This window comes from Morone saxatilis, unplaced genomic scaffold, assembly GCF_004916995.1.
Source record: "Morone saxatilis isolate NCDOM2014 unplaced genomic scaffold, NCSU_SB_2.0 Contig21, whole genome shotgun sequence".
NCBI lineage: Eukaryota > Metazoa > Chordata > Actinopteri > Moronidae > Morone > Morone saxatilis.
In genome coordinates, this window is record NW_023339774.1 from 18,957,349 (window position 1) to 18,973,592 (window position 16,244).

Consider the following 16,244-nt stretch of genomic DNA (forward strand, 5'->3'; position numbering starts at 1 on the left):
GGGGGGGGGGGGGTTTAGAAGATGAGCCTTTTTTAAAGGTTTAAACTGAGTCGGGTCCCGTTTAACGCACTGTAATTAAACTGATTCAAAATCAGTTTGGAGAGCAGTTTTGTTCAGCTTCACTCTAAGATAGTGCCGCTCTGTTGGCCTTGGCCAGTGTGCATATCTGTTCCACATCGTACCCATAACCTGCGGTGTGAGTAATTAGTGCGTTTTCATTTTCTTTTTTACATTTTAGCTGCTAAAGCCACCGCATGTGGACAGTTGCCAGAAGGTCTCTCTAACCGCGTGAATCGGTCCATTGAGAAGCTGTTCTTTTGAGAAATGATCAGTAAAATGATAGAAACTATGGTCTATGTCGCATTTTGCTCACTTAATGTAAATTAGCCCCAGCTATTGTTTCACAGTGCACTCCCAAGGTCGGTTACAGGAAGGTGGTTGCTTGAGGGCAACTTCTAATTGATACTGGTTGCTTTGAAATCTGAAGATGCTTTTTATTTGAATTTTGCAGGCATGTGCAGAAATTTGATAGTAATAAAAGGTTAGCTGATCCGGTGGGTATAAAAGATGGGTTGTCCTGTAGGGGATCGCCAACTACCAGTTTTATCAAAAGTAAGTGTGCTGTTAAAAAAGCCTGGAAGACTGAGATGATAGGTATTGTTGAAAAATATTTCCACTTTTTCAGTGAATTGCTCATCACGAGATCTTTTCTTTTTTTCCTCTGGTGAATGTGTCCTGACCTATTGACATCCATTCAGCTGGCATTGGCAGTGTAACAAAGATGCATTTGCAAGTCAATTAGTTAACTAGCCCCAAGGTTTTTTATTTCTGCATCCCAAGTTTTGAAATTAGCTGCAACTTGGAAATTTGCATAGCATAAATATTAGATTAAGCATATGTATCTTAAGGGCAAGTTTGCATGTAGGGATCAGGAGGGTTTTTGTCAGTCTTTTAATGTTGGCCTGAGAGGTGTTGAGTATACCCTTTCAAAACTGGCTGTACATTCTCTTTACATGTCCACCGTTTTCCACAGTGGTTACATTTCCATGTAAAGCGTTGCATGATGTTTGAAAGTAGTGACCTATGCTTGGCAGAAAAAAAAAGCAATATTGTGAGTGCATGAAAGTGAAATGTGCCTGTGTGTGCAATATGCAGTTTCCACAAGCTGAATAGGTATAAGTTGTTCTACATCTGCCAGGTTTTAAAATGGAGCCTGTGTTTACGATGGCTCCCTGCCAGGCTGTAAAATAAATATTTATGTCGTGCCATAATATGGATGTCAACAGTCAAATACTTTATGCAGAACTGAAATGAGATGAAATGGAAAAGGCAGACTGCACAAAAAAAAAAAAAACGACTAAATAATGTAAAACATGCAGGCCGGGCTAAGTTATGAAGAATGGTTGAAATAAAAATTCTGCTCTCTCGCCACATGCATATATAGACTCCCCTACAGCTGGTAATTTAATTATCAATTAGAAGCTGGGTTGTAATTCAGCAGTCCAAATGTATTTTTTATGTCTCGCAAGGACGGGACTCGGCTATCACTCACCTGCAAGCGTACCATTTAAAACGCGGAGAGAACACAAAGTGACGGTAACAGACTTACCCCAGAGGAGAAACCTAGAATCAGTGCCTACAGGTGGATTGAGGGAGGAGACGGGGCCCATGAAATGTCGAAATAATGAGCGAAGAACATAGCAGATGTGTTGCAGAGTGATCAGTGAGGCGGCAGTGTTGGCAGTGAACGAGTGAGCGAGTGCACCACAGCTTGGATGTGTTTTAAGTAGAGTGAGTCACATGAGTGTTGCTGCACAACTTGAGTCATCCGTGTGAAGAACCGTGGCTTTGTAGGCTTCACTGTAAATGAATTTCTTTGTGGATCATTCATGTTGAAAAGGAGCTATCTGTGATTTCAGAAAACTGCAGCAAATCCTCACAGTTTAGAAGCTGGAGCAGGTCATGTTTGGCATTTTTACTTGAAAAATGACTCGACTTATTATCGACATAGCTGATCAACTAATCAATTAATCGGATGATCCTTTAAGTTTTAGTCACCCCTGCTGTTAATACTCACTAGGGAGCCAAATGTTTAAATCCTCAGCTGAAAATAGTCCCAAACATATGAAGATTAATCCATTTACTACAGTAAATGGATTTTCTTTTAAAGATTTACATCTTCAATAGCCTAGTAAGTGGGCTTTGGGCCGCACAGACAGGGTAGGAAAGTCAGAAAGCACTGAACAATGGATGAACACATTGCTGGTTTTGGTCTCTTTTTCAACAGTAAGAAAAATAATGAGAATAATGCCAACCATATCCTTTATAATGGGGTGCTTGACTGGCAAAACCAATTGGACAGACTGCTTGATTTGAAACATCAGTTAGGACCTAGAGTATATGTACTGTAAGGGTATCAGGGTAAAATCAATAAATGTACCTTTGCCCTCTGACACTGACATGATAACACTGTTAAGCCATGGGACTGGTCAGCCTGGAGCACGCCACCACTCTATCCACATGCAGAACAGGAGGAGAAGCGCCGGGCTGTCGTGCTCCATGACAGATGTCCGATTGCCCTCAGATCATCGTACAGTAGGGTAGGTCAGGTAGGATAACTGCCACTCTAACCTTTCTGCAACCTGAATGTCATGCAGAGTGCAGAGGGAAAGCATGGTAGTTTCAACAATACAGCAGCAAAATACAAAGTTTCATTTCAATTTAGGAACATAATTTGGCTTTTAATTTAGTTCGATTTGACAAGCCCTTAGTGACCGAGGCTCGGAGCTGCAGCCCGTTGGAGCTATTGTACCTCCTGCTGCTAAAAAGTGAAAAACTCAAGATAGAAACAGAGTGAGAGAGGAATAAAGGGCAACAGAGTCATCTCTGCCATGTTTTATTTATCCCAAAAAAAAAGATGACTGCCAGACTCTTTCTCAAGCTCCGGCTTTGATTTAACGGACATTTCACATGAGATGAATTCACGAGCACAGCTGGGCTGGTATTCACCGTTGTTTCTATTCTGTAGGAGATCACATGGTGGTCATATTGCCCAGTTTCACTATTGCATTATTGAAAGGGATCCCGTTTCTCTGTCTAACCCACCAGCCCTCTTCTCCCATCATTTTTTCTCCACATTAAGAGGGAACAAAGCTCACTGGCAGCCAATCGAGGCAGGAAATATTGTCTACAGTGAAAGCTACTAAATCAAATATGGGGAAAATATTGGGAATGTTATGCACAGAAAATAGATGAAGCTTAGAAGTAAACACTGATAAATGAATGAGAGTCTTGGTTGGACAGAACTACAGTTGTAATCAAATAGCTATTGTTTTTTTTTGTCTATGGGATATTGAGACTTTGGAATCTGGTCAATAGATAAGCTTTTGTACATGATATTCCCAGGAGAGGTAGGATTGATTGGAACAAAATCCTTTTGTTTGCTCCAGTAAAAAACAATGCTTTCATTATAAATCTGTTGATGCAGCTTCATATTTGTTCAATTCAATTGTGGTTATATATATATATATATATATATATATATATATATATAGTAGATTAACTGAGGTCCTTTCTCCTCCTCCATTAAGCTTTGTCTTTATTGTATTGTGAAATTATTTCTATGTAATTAGATGTGATTCCTGTTATTTAGAATCAGCATTAACCTGGGTTGTCCCGATCCTGATCTGAGTCCTTTAACACTGAGTATCTGCAGAGTCCCATCTGATACTAAATGACACAGCGGCTCTGGCCTGCACACACATAAGCCACAACCTGAAAACGAGATAAGGCAGGACTTGATTCATCCCACAATCAATGTTTGTGCCAAAGATGCCCCGTATACATAATGAAAATACTTATACACATAAAACAGCAAAAGGTAGACAATGTTGATAAAAGATCTATCTGGCACATTCAAATAGTAGCTGGAGCCTACACTATTTTCTACTTGATTCAAAGTCTGACTGTAGTGCCCAACTGTCTTGAAGGTCCAGTATGGGGGATTTAGTGGCACCTAGGGATGAGGTGGCAGATTGCAACCAACTGAATACCGCTTGCCTCACCCTCGCCAAGGCAAACCACCTGTGGCTGTAACATTCTAACCTAACTCTGCCAAATGGTTTGTTACAACAAGGTACCAATTGTTAGGATCAGCTCTGGGTATCTCTAGCATATACAGTAAACGCTTACATACTACATAGTGATCATCATTTCTACATGTTGCATGCGTACTCAATGACTGCATGCATGCATTGTGATGTCTTACCATAGTGGCTGTACGCCCGAATGCTGAGAGAATGACGGGGCGTCAGATGCTGCCATTTCACTTACCTCCTGCAGGTTTACCTCTCAGCCTCCACAGCCTTGAAGCTTTCTGTTCGATAAAGCTAGCATGGCCGTCATGTGTTTTCTAATAACACTGAAAGGGAAGCCTTGGAGATAACTGCGCATCCACAATGCACCATTCAGTGCCTCACTGGCTAACTCAAGGGCATTGCCACAAAGGCAAGATTCACACCATACACCGTTCACTTCAATGCCAAACCTCTCTCTCTCCTCTCGTAGCTCCCAGTTTGTACCTATGGTAGCAATTGTGTTTCCACTAAAGCGCTTTTATTTCATAAATACCCCATCCCTTCATCCATTCTTGTTGTCCACTCCTCCCATGCAATTCCTTTCGATGTAATTTAGTTTCAGTGGATTGTTGCAGTGACAAATGTTTTGGTTCTGGTATCATTTCTCAACTCACCTGACTGAAGGAGAAAGCAAAGCTGAGCTTGGAGAGGCAGAACGAGGGAGCGGGGGATGTTAGGAGGAAAAAGCAAAGGGAGGAAGAGAGAGAAAGACAGATAGGAGGGTTACAGTGCAGAATACTTAAGTAACTTACATTATCAGTAACTGCCACAGCAGTTTGTCAGTAACAGCAAGCACCTGTCACTGCTCTCTCTGATGAATTCATTTCAAGAGTAATCAAAAGCAAATACATATTTAATGACTTTTGGATTAAAGTAGGGGTTCAGTGTTTATTTATGTGTGATGTGTTTATGTGCACTGTGTCCCACAGTATTTTGACAGGCAGAGGCGAACATGTTCATGCATCAGTTTTGATGTCATGTGAGAAAAAATGATGAATCAAAAAGAAGGCATTTAGACATCAGCATTAATGTTGTCTTTTTCTTCTTTCTTTCTGATTTTGTCTCACAAGGGAGACTTCAATATCCAGTATACCATAGCACATGGCAATATTGATGTGAAGCTTATTGGAAACACATCAAAACTGACAAATGTAAGAAATCTATAGGGGTGAACATGTGATTGATTTCCTTGTTAGTGTACTTCAGAACCGACACAGCCCTTATACTGTATACATCATGAAAGATATGCTGTCAGTGTGGTATATGTGGTAGTCATCAGCCGCATTCGCTTTGACATTGTCTGCCTCTAATGGAATGAGACCAGTAGGTGTGATGGTAAATGTTTGAGGAACATGCAAAACTCACACAGAGGTGTGCAACCACATGCACAAATACATGTTCTGAATGCATGCACTTGCAAATTGTTGCCATTTCAGATGGATTTCTGTCTCATGAACACTGTTGAATGGTTGGTTAATGCTTAAGAAACTGTTTGGCTGGTTTGTCCACATTTTATGAATTTAAGAGAGATTTGCTCTCCCTCTCCCTTTAGCAAAAGAAATTCAGGTAACACCCTAAGCTGCAGAAAAGGACTACGCCTGGCTATATGTCATACAGCCCTGTCTGTTCTCAATGGCCATTTGGTGCTTTTGTGTCTGAGATGCAGGATGTGTTTTAAGAGTCTCTCTTGGCTTATGAAGCTTACATAATACCTCTCTGTAGTCATGTGTGACTGTATGTTGTAAAACCTACAAAGCTCTGTCATTCATGAAATAAAACAGAAAGTGGAAGTCCATTGTTCTTTGAAGATGCCTTTTGTGTGCTTCAGAAGAAATGCTCAGCTCTGCAGACAGTGGGGAAAGATTCAGAAGCACTGACTTTGGCTCCCGGTAAAAACCTCCTAAACAATGAACACTGAAGGAATCCTGACTGGGAGTAGCCGACTGCATTGACAGCAATGGTGGTAAAGACAACACCTCCAATGATCCCACGCTACTTCACAGCATCATCAAACTTTGTCTTTTCTTATTGTTTTGATGTGGGAGACCCCCATAGTGGTATAAATGACATATTGTACATGTAAAAACACATTCCTTGAGTCTTTAAAAGCAACAAGACAAGATTGACCAGATGGGGGTTCTAAAAAAATATCTAAATAATTACTATAATTTGATTTAAAAAGTTTAAATCTAAGTGTTATTCCACTGTTACTCTCACTAAGACCTTTTCATTACAACACTTTTGGACAGAAAGCAGTAGAAGTCAGCAACAGCTTCAGTACTGTATGTCATCAGCATTTCAGTTTGTCATCATGTTTCTCTGAAAATAACTAAAAATAGAACAGTCTGGTTAATGAAGCTGAAAATAAGCTTAAAGCGTAAACCTGAATAGTAAATGCACGTTAAAGATTCACCTCATAATTAAATAACTTTTCAATGTGTTGTGTTAAAGTATATTTATAGTTATTATGTCGACTAAATGTGTACTGCCACTATCGTGTCCAGAATAAATCATTTCACCATGCTGTAGGTATCGCATCTGCAGTTTTTCCTTGGAGACAGCTTTGGTAGGAACATTAGTGGTTTCGGGTAGAACAACATACCTCTTGCTGAGCACAAAGAGTAAACTCCATGGGACAAGAGGCGCACCTGCGTTTGGAGGAGCTGTTTGAAACCACACTGTGATTCACTGCACCTATTCTCTCTATTTACCTTTGCTGTCTCTTTCTTTTTGTTTTTATTTGACAGTGAAAAGCGGGACTTATTGAAGAAGGGCAGCATCTTCAATAATAAGTTCAAAGATCAGTCAACAGTCTGTGCAGCTCATCTCTCTGCTTCACTGCTGTATTGTCCCCTTTGCAGGCCTCCTCTATCCCCTGTTAGACCCTTGCAGCCGTGATCTGCCAACACTGGTCAGCTGTCCTTCCCTTCCTTGGCCATCACTGTGACAGAGTTCAAAGTTTCCCTTCTCTTTCTAATGCTGCACCTGACTCTAGCCCTCCCTCAACCCTGACCACTTACCCACAACAGGGTTCACTGACTACTATCTGCAAACAGCAGTCATGCTCTTACTTCTTGAAGTATGTTTATCTTTTATTGTTTTCAGAGCAGCAAAGCTGTCTATTTATGTTGATGATTGTTGAAGAAACATCACACAGCTTTTCATTTACATTTATTCTATTGTAAGTATTCACATTATTCTTGTATTTGTAGCTACATAACCTCCTGTAGTATTTTTCTGATGGCTAGTCCCATTTGTTCGATATGAATTTGAATGAGAAACTCAAAATTCTATTTGTGCTACTGATTTACATTTAAATGAGAATGAATTAAGCATTTTTAAAACAAAAAGTGAAAAAATAAGCATATAACAAATTTTATTTACATTCTTTCTGAGCAGTGTTGAATTCCTCTCCTCTTGCGTATTGATGCTGGTTAATGACTTGAACAGTTGAATTTAAATGTTTATCCATACGTAAGGTTATATGTTTTCTTCTGCTCTCCAAGCACCGTTGCAAGGTTATGCCTGTGTTACCTTGATGAGGTTACCCTTCAGTCAAGGACTCTCCTTTGTCATTAAGATAGATAACATCTATTCCGTGCATCGATGTGGCTACATTCATTTAAAGACTACTTTTGTTTCACCTCACAGACAGCCGAATCAATACATAGCTTTGCCTATTTCTGCTTCATTTCATCTTAGCCGGTTTAGACTAACTCAACCCCAGAGCTGAAGACAATACAGCAAAGTCAAGGGTCCTATATTACATATTTAGGAGTTAAAGAATTAATGCAGTGTTATTTTATCTTTTTATTATTACCAGCAATTTCTCTGAAGACACAATAACCAACAATAAATATACCCTAACAAGTATTTTTGTGCGGCCACAGTCTGAATAGCTTACTGTATGCCTCCAAGCTATAGAGCTCCACTGTCATCCAAAAACTATTAAAAACACATTAAACAGCCATACTGTGGCACTGGGTGATATGCTCTTTTATTGCAATCAGCACAACAAATCCATGACATGGCTTAGTGTTGGTCAGATGTCACACTGGTGCACCCAGTTCCATATTTAAACTGCATTGCTCATTTGACAAGCACAATAAACCCATTTCCTGTTCCGACACATTACGAGACTTAAGCAGGCTAAAGTACAGGATATGGTCTTTCAAGGAAATTTCATTTGACTAAATTATAATTTAATTTCATTAGATTATTGAATGAAATAGTTACATTTCCGCATGTCCACTATGTTGAACATGGTGCTGCTTGAACAAATTGCCCCTGTATACAATAAACCTTCATGTTGAGTGATGTTACTTTTGTAACAGCACCACTTTGTTGTCAAAAGTCACAGTAGAAATTGGTAGTGAAATACTGCGTATTAGGGGGTAGGGTAAGATATGTACAGTATTTCTGCTGGATGACTCCTGCAATTGTCAGCCTGTCGTGGTCTCCAACCAGAGCATACACGTGTACTGACAAGATCCATATTCAAAGCACTGAATTGTAGAAGCATCTGAAATTGAAATGTCAGGTTGAAATGAACATGCCTTGAATTAGAATGTGGAAATGGAAAAGAAAAGCTATTGTACAGAAGCATCTCGTGTTGACATTTTTGCGTGTATTGTGTTTACTGACTGTGTCCAATACCTTGATACCAGATTTGGTTGCAGTGAAAAGCCCCGGTTTTCCACTGAAAATGGTTACGCTTTTCCTCCGTTGCGTATCATAATGAGACTGCAGCAACAGTCTCATTCTCCCACACCTAATCAGTTATCTTTAGATCTGCTAATGTCTAGGTATCCTTCTCCTTTTCCTATGTATGTGTGTGTTGTATAGCTGTAATCCAAAACAAGGCCTGATAAAATGAGAGGATAAAACCCAATTACCCAGTAGGCAGTCCTGAGTCATCTCCCATTTGTTCCAGCCATTTTCTCCTCTGTCTACTCCTCTTTATCTGGAATTGTATGGTTTACTCAAAGACCACCCCAGCTGATTGTAATCTGTAGGTGAAAATAAATGAGATAAAAAAATGTGAAGAAGAAACTGAAGTGATAGAGTGAGCTAATCGATGCCAAGCGGCTTGCACACTGGGATTCTCTTTTCTCTTCAGTATAATCTTCCAATGTGATAGTGAAGTTTGTGTGCGCCGGGTTTCTGAGGGGACCAATTAAGGAACGGCAGGGCAGGAGCCTGAACTGCTGGCTCTCCTAATAGCCTACAGGCTGGAGTGGTCTTGATCCATAGTCAGTCGATAACACAAGCCTCCCAAGTCTCAGCCAATGAATGCCAACAATCAAACTCAACATGGCAAAAGAAAAATAATAGTCAGGATGGAAAAATTACTCTTGTATTTTCAAAACTATCTTTGTATTTGTCACATTGCACTAAAATGTTTTGGAAGGTAATAATAATTGTATTTATAAAGCACAATACAAAGCGCTTTCCACAATAAATTATGTACAGAATAAAAAATTAAAAGTCAATAACAGAGTTCTACAAACAAAAAGGACATAAAAAAAGTATAAAAACAAGAAAAATGAACACACATACCAGCACACATGCACTCAGTGACAGTGTATTTAAAGCTCAAAAAGATGGAAAATTCCCTAATCCTCTAATCTTAGTAAACTGATGTCATGGTTAATATACCCCAATGCTGGACAAACCTTTTCCATCCCAAGACAGCTAAGTGTAAGCCAGGCCCCAGCAGGCTCTTGACCTTTGCAAAAGATTACAGATTTTGCCATCTTTTTGATCTTTAAGTACACTGTCTATGAGTGTATGTGTATACGTGTTCATTTTTCTTGGTTGGATTTGGTCTGTTTTATGTCGTTGTTGTTTGTTGTAGCCCTCACATACTGCGGGACTATACTGCTGACATTAAGCTGCCTCTATGCTGACCTACAAGGTGTTTGATAACCTACAGGAACAGCAGGTTTGTTTTTCAGGGCTAATGGAGAACACTCCCAGGACAGAACAGAAACCGATGATGTCATGACCCATCTCAAAGGAATGTGTTCGCTCTTAGCTTTTCCCCGAGATGGGGGAGAGTCCATAATGTAATGTGACTGCTTAAATTTAATCAATAGCCATAAATATCACGTACCAAGTTCTTTAAACACACAGGACTCTGAATTACAGGTCTGTGTTTGTTCCTGTAGTGGATATTCTGTTCTACATTACATGAGTAGATTTAGGCTGCTGCATTACATTCTGCAGGATGACTCCTGGAGAATAATTGCTGTTACTTCTTCTCACCAATTTCAAAATTTCTTGTCTACCTGCTGCTGATGTAAAATTGCTTTTCTATGACTCATGAGAAGGACTTAGGGCACTCATTCCTGCATTACCACTCAGTAACACGGAGAAGAGTTCAAAAGAGAGGGTTATCTTTAATACGAAAAAACAACTATTGACATTGAAGACAGGTATTTTTAAGTTGTTTTGTCTTTGTCCCAGTGTCTGTAGAGCCTAAAGATAGCTGTATAAGTCCATTGGTTTCTCTGTCCAACACTGTGGTCCAGAGCAACATATCTCAAAAACTACTGTCCACAATGTCTTGAAATTTGGTAAGCACATTTCATGCTCCCCATAGTATAGACCATGGCCCTGCATTCTTGATTTTAGGTTGTTTTTACCATTATTCTCTTTTATTTGTGTTCATATCTTGAGATTTTACAGATGGACATAAAATTAAATTTTAAACCTTTTTTTTTCAGTTAAAGCCATTTTCCACAAATGTTTGCACACAACATACATCGTTATACAAGTAGAGATGTTTTGATGCCATTTTTCCTTCCCGATACTTATTTGGGTACTTGAACTGGTTGCCAGTGCCCAGTAGCCACAGTGATCATGCTTACCATTTTTTAGCAGCACTTTTCATTGCCCAGTGCTTCTTATGTCAGATATTTCCCACATTGTCATTTGCTACTTGTGCTTATAATATAATTTAATATAACACAATATAATATAATATAATGTAATACAATGTAATATTATATAATATAATATAATGAAGATTTGGGAGCTCTGGTTTCATTGTGCTTGAGAGAATCACTGCTTTGACATCTACGCCTGGTTTCATATCATTTCCACCTGTCTCTTTTCACCATAACGAATATGGGCATATTTCTGTCCATTGTTCTTTCGACTGTGTAATTTCTTTACAGCAGACCATTAGCTCCTTCTGGGGAATATTGACTATATTACTATGCTATTTTGTTAACTGGCAGGAGAAGCTGTCTAACTTGCTTTTACCTACTGAGATTATGACAGCCAGCTCTTTTGTGAGATCCTGCACAAGTCTGAAAGAAGGGAGTGACAGAAATGCACGTTACATGTTAAGGCTTGCTCGTTCTCAGAGTTAAGGACTGTAGAAAAATAAATATAAAGTAGTGCACAGGCTTCCCTTTGGTTTATGCCTTATATTAAAGAGGTACTCCACCCTAAAACGTGTTTTTTGAGCTTTAAACTGAATTACATGAATATACTGTGATGAAATACATCAATGCTGGTGTTGACATTATTACCAAATGTATGAAAATCTGCATTTTGTGGGTTAAAAATAGCCTAACATGCCCTCTACTGAACCTTGTAAGTCAAATGCAGAGATAAAGTCGACCGTTCGGGGCGAAATTCTAATCAGAGGATGGCAGCCCATCTCCCCCAGTCTCCACTTTGAGTCTGTGAAACCACTGTGCTCATTTTCAAATGTATACTGATTGAGACGTATCATTCACAGGAGCTTATGCAATTTTTTGCTAAACCTATTGTAAGTATTTTTCTATTTTGGCATAGTGGTTGCAGAAGCAGTAGAAGCACCAACGGACTGTTATCTTTACCACACTCTGATGAGCCCCCCCCCACACAGACACACACACACATACCAGAGAGTAAGCCTCTGAGCCCTTAGATTAGCTACAAAACAGCCACTAGCTCAGCTACAACACAGGTACCACACAGAGAACGGCCGTCAGTGTGTTTCAAGTTACTGTAAGAGCTCCAGCGGACTCTCTGTGTTTCCAGCGTGAACACAGAGAATCTCGAGGCAGCCGTTCATTAGCTCTGACTACCACGCCTCCTAGTCACTGTCATTCGGAGGTCTCTGATGCATTTTTTAAAATTTAATGAGGAGAGAGCGAGCAGAATTAAAAGGTCTAGTTACACTTTAAATTAACAGTTGGGGTGAGATACATTGCTAAGCTAAATACTGTAGACGTTTGTAGTTGTCTTTGAGGCTGTGTCTGAACCTGCCATGTTGATTGCCACAATACTATTTGTGAGTGTTTCTGTGTGTGTGTTTGTGTGTTTTGATTCTCTCTAGTATACTCAGTGGAGTCCAAGAACTCTCATGTGGTCTAATTGTGTTTGTAGGTGTTATTGATTTGGCTGCATCTGTTCATTATTGTCTTTTCACCCTATACCATCAAGAATTCATCTCAATTTATGTCCCTTACCTTCATTCATCTCTTCGGTAGTATTTCACATAGCTTTTTGATCCTCGTTCGCTGAGTGCTTTATATGTGCTACAAAATGTCGAGCAAATGTAAGATGCAGCAAATATTAGTGTTTATCAGGCATGTGTGCACCTGTGCAAAGTTAATTTTCCGAGTCAGCAAGTTCTTACAGTGTATATGCAGTACAAAGGGAGCGCATGTAATTGTCAAGTGGGCAACAGACTATTTGTTTACCATCATTCTAGATACTTTTCAGCCTCCTTTTTATACCTGTTCTCCATCTGCTCTGTACCTCTCTCCTTCATTCACCGACTTTGCGAAGGTGCATAGAGCTGCATTTTATGTGGTCCACATGTGGTAATGGCCTGAGATGGGTGTCTTGTTTTAGCAGGAGGCCCCGATGTTTGGGTGCCCTGTGGTTCACGGCTTTATCTCTACTTTCTGCTTTTTAAAAATAAATAAATAAAAGCACATAACTTAATACATTTTGCTCAGTATGTGCGTCTGTGTGTTGTGTATTGCATATATTGTGTATTGTGTACGTTCACCTCATACTTATTTGTTAGTTGATATTGTTTGTATTGAAAGGCTGACATTCACAAATGCCTGTTGAGCTAGGAGCTATATGGCTGTTCCACAAAGGACCCTGGTGAGCATTTTCTCCTACCTTAAGAGTACACTACGTTTCGACAAGTAAACATTGTAATACTTATGGTTTTGTTACTGAGAGAACACAGTCATTATTCTCACGAATGAGGGCAAGTAGTCAGGCAGACAAACAGTTTGTTTTGTATTTGCACACATTATTCATTATGATTTTTCTAGTGAAGACAGTCCCAATAGAATTGTTCTCAGATTACAGTTATTCCAACACACACAAGGTCGCCACCAAAGACTTATTAGACCTACATTGTGTTCTAACGTTGGGGTGAGATTAGAGCACCACTATATAGCCATTCTCATGTCTTGAAACATGGACTGTTAGGCGACTAGCAACAGTTTTAAAGCTGCTTAGCCAGTCTGACGAGTAAAGGAAGGCTGCCTTCTCGACTGATGAGCTAATCCAAAGCAGCTGTGGTGGAAGGAGACTCATCACAAGACGAAGGTATTTCACAGAAATGCAAAACTCTGAAGGTCTGGGCAGCTGTGGTATGAAAGGGACTGAAGTGACAACAACCAGCACAAACTGAGAAAAGAGAGAGAGAGAGATCCCCGTGTCACCATGACAAGACAAAGATGTACAAATCCAGGGCCTGTCTACTGTGCATGTTGGCTTTCTTCTATGGTTTATTGGCACACTTAAATGGAACGGAACCATCGTTAATGTTATCAGTCACACCTGTGCTTTTCCTGCATAACAAGACGCTGTAAGAAATGTCAAAGCCACATTTTGAAAGATTGAACAGTTTAGGCCCATCAGGGCTGAAATGAACTTAAATAGGCTTGTCTGTACGTTATTGATTTATTTATTATTTCAGTCAGAGTTTCAGTGGCTATATATATGTTATGTTGTTAGTTTTTTAACAAATGTTATCGCAGTAAAACAGAAATTAATATTCCTTTCAAGCATAATAGTACACAAAGTACTTTACATGTGGAGAGACTGTATTGGCTGTATGATCCTTGATGGCTTGGAAAGAACCACTAATGATTGTTAAGTAGCACTGTAGATGCCTGTGTGGCTTGTTACAATAATACAATAGAGCGAGAAAAAAATACATTGCATTATTTTAATAATTTATAATGTAGTAAATTATAAATTACAAAATAATTCAGATGATTTATTCCCCCTCTACTCAAAACTATATTTTGCTTATTGTTACTTCACTTGGATTTTTAACCTTCAGTGTGCAGAATGATGTATGTGTTTGACGGGGTTGTTTTTTTTAACATTCATCTGCTTAAGGAGGAACGTTTCTTTTTTGCTCAACTTAAGTGTCCACATGGAAGCATGTTTGAAAGCCAGTTGGGGTCCAAAATGCAACTTACACAAGTTTGATGTGGAAACGTTCAGCCTCCAGTGCAGAAACACTGACAATGGACTATTCGGTGAAGTAGGAGACATATTGTGCCTAGTTGTTAAACTTGTGAAATGAAAAATATTAGCATATTCATACAATAAAAAACATTTCACTGAGGGAGAAGGAGTAGATGTAATTTTTTTTAAGTTTTTGTTTGCAAAGTAATTGAACATTTTTGTGGAATATCAGACACAAATTATGATTAAAAGCAGAGCATTTTTGTATGTCTTAAATCATGTCCAACAGCGGAAAATTGATTAGAACATTTATTCAGAACTGAACTCTAATTACTCTGTTGGCGTTGCTTCAAATGTACATGTTTTTGGTTTTAGCCCTCTGTGTTCACTCATAAAGAACTGCTGTAAGTTTGCCACAGTACATCAGAATTATCAAGTGCAACATAAACATGAAACAGACTGTAGAAGAAGATAACATTTTGTGACTACAACTAAATATATGAAAATATATTCATATAGCTGTATTTTTTAAGAACAACTGCCAAAGCTTTTATCACATCACGTTTTGTCAGAACAATAAAATGGCAAATAACACTTAACTAGTTTATTGTCAGAAAAAATTCTGTATCGCCTCATAAATTTAAGACGATACTGAGAAGTTCCCGTTCTCTGCAGCGTTTGCAGATGATGTTAAGGAAAGGTGGTAATAACGGATGTGAAAATTCAAACCTGTTGTCATTCTTCAAACCTGTCTGAGGGCGGGAGTGAAACAGAAAAGCAGATTTCTCAGTCATCCTCTCCTGATTTGAACCATAGCTGGTGATAAGCAGCAGAGACGGTGGACTAATGTGTTCCTGAACCAAGTGGATCTCTCCTCATTTAACCTCCTTGATTGAGGATAAGGCTTTGCTTGTGCATTATGAGGATGGCATTGATTGCAACTGCAAGGTCATTAAATAACTCCATTGATAATTCACAAAGACTGCTCCACAAGACTGTTTCACTTCCACCTTTACATTTATTCCTCTGTGAGCACAAGTTCCTACACTTCCCCTTTAAAGGATATAATCTGTATATAGCATGACTCCATCTGGCTCCATTGGTCCTCAGAGCTTCTGAGCTGCTTCACCGAAGGGGAATTTAGGTCTTCCTTTATTTATGTGGATGACCTGGTTCTAATGGCCCAGTCAAGACAACAGCCTTTTGTAGTTCTATTACTATTATCTTCCTATGGGCCACGTTTTCAGTGTGTCAGTCGTGTTGAGAATAATTACAGTATAAATGATCATTTGTAAAGGTGAGTTTGTTGCTAGTCCAAGTTAGTACATGATCTAATTGCTCGTCGGCTCAGGTGTGGTTTTTAAAAGTCTGTCTGCTCTGGAGTTCTACAGACTGTACAAATGTTTCCATCCTCCACAGTAAAGGAAGATAAACGTTATTATATTCCTTGTCCCAAGTAATTCTTCCTTCTGCAAGTAGACATCTCAAAATCCCTTGTTGGTGAAGCTAACACTATGGTCCAATCTGCATAATTATAGAAGTAGTTAAGTCAAGTTATTCATGCTGATGGGACAGAAACCTATTGTGGAATTAGCTCGACCCCAGTGATTTTGGTGGACTCCTAACTAGAGGTGTAAGAAAATATTGAAAAATATTGTATTG

General features: G+C 39.2%; 1 protein-coding gene across 1 annotated transcript in view; it reads left to right on the top strand.

Moving 5' to 3' along the window:
- LOC118332903 (netrin receptor UNC5D-like) overlaps window positions 1-16,244 on the top strand; it is a 142,051-nt gene that overhangs the window by 664 nt on the left and 125,143 nt on the right. The gene's annotated exons all lie outside the window — the stretch shown is intronic.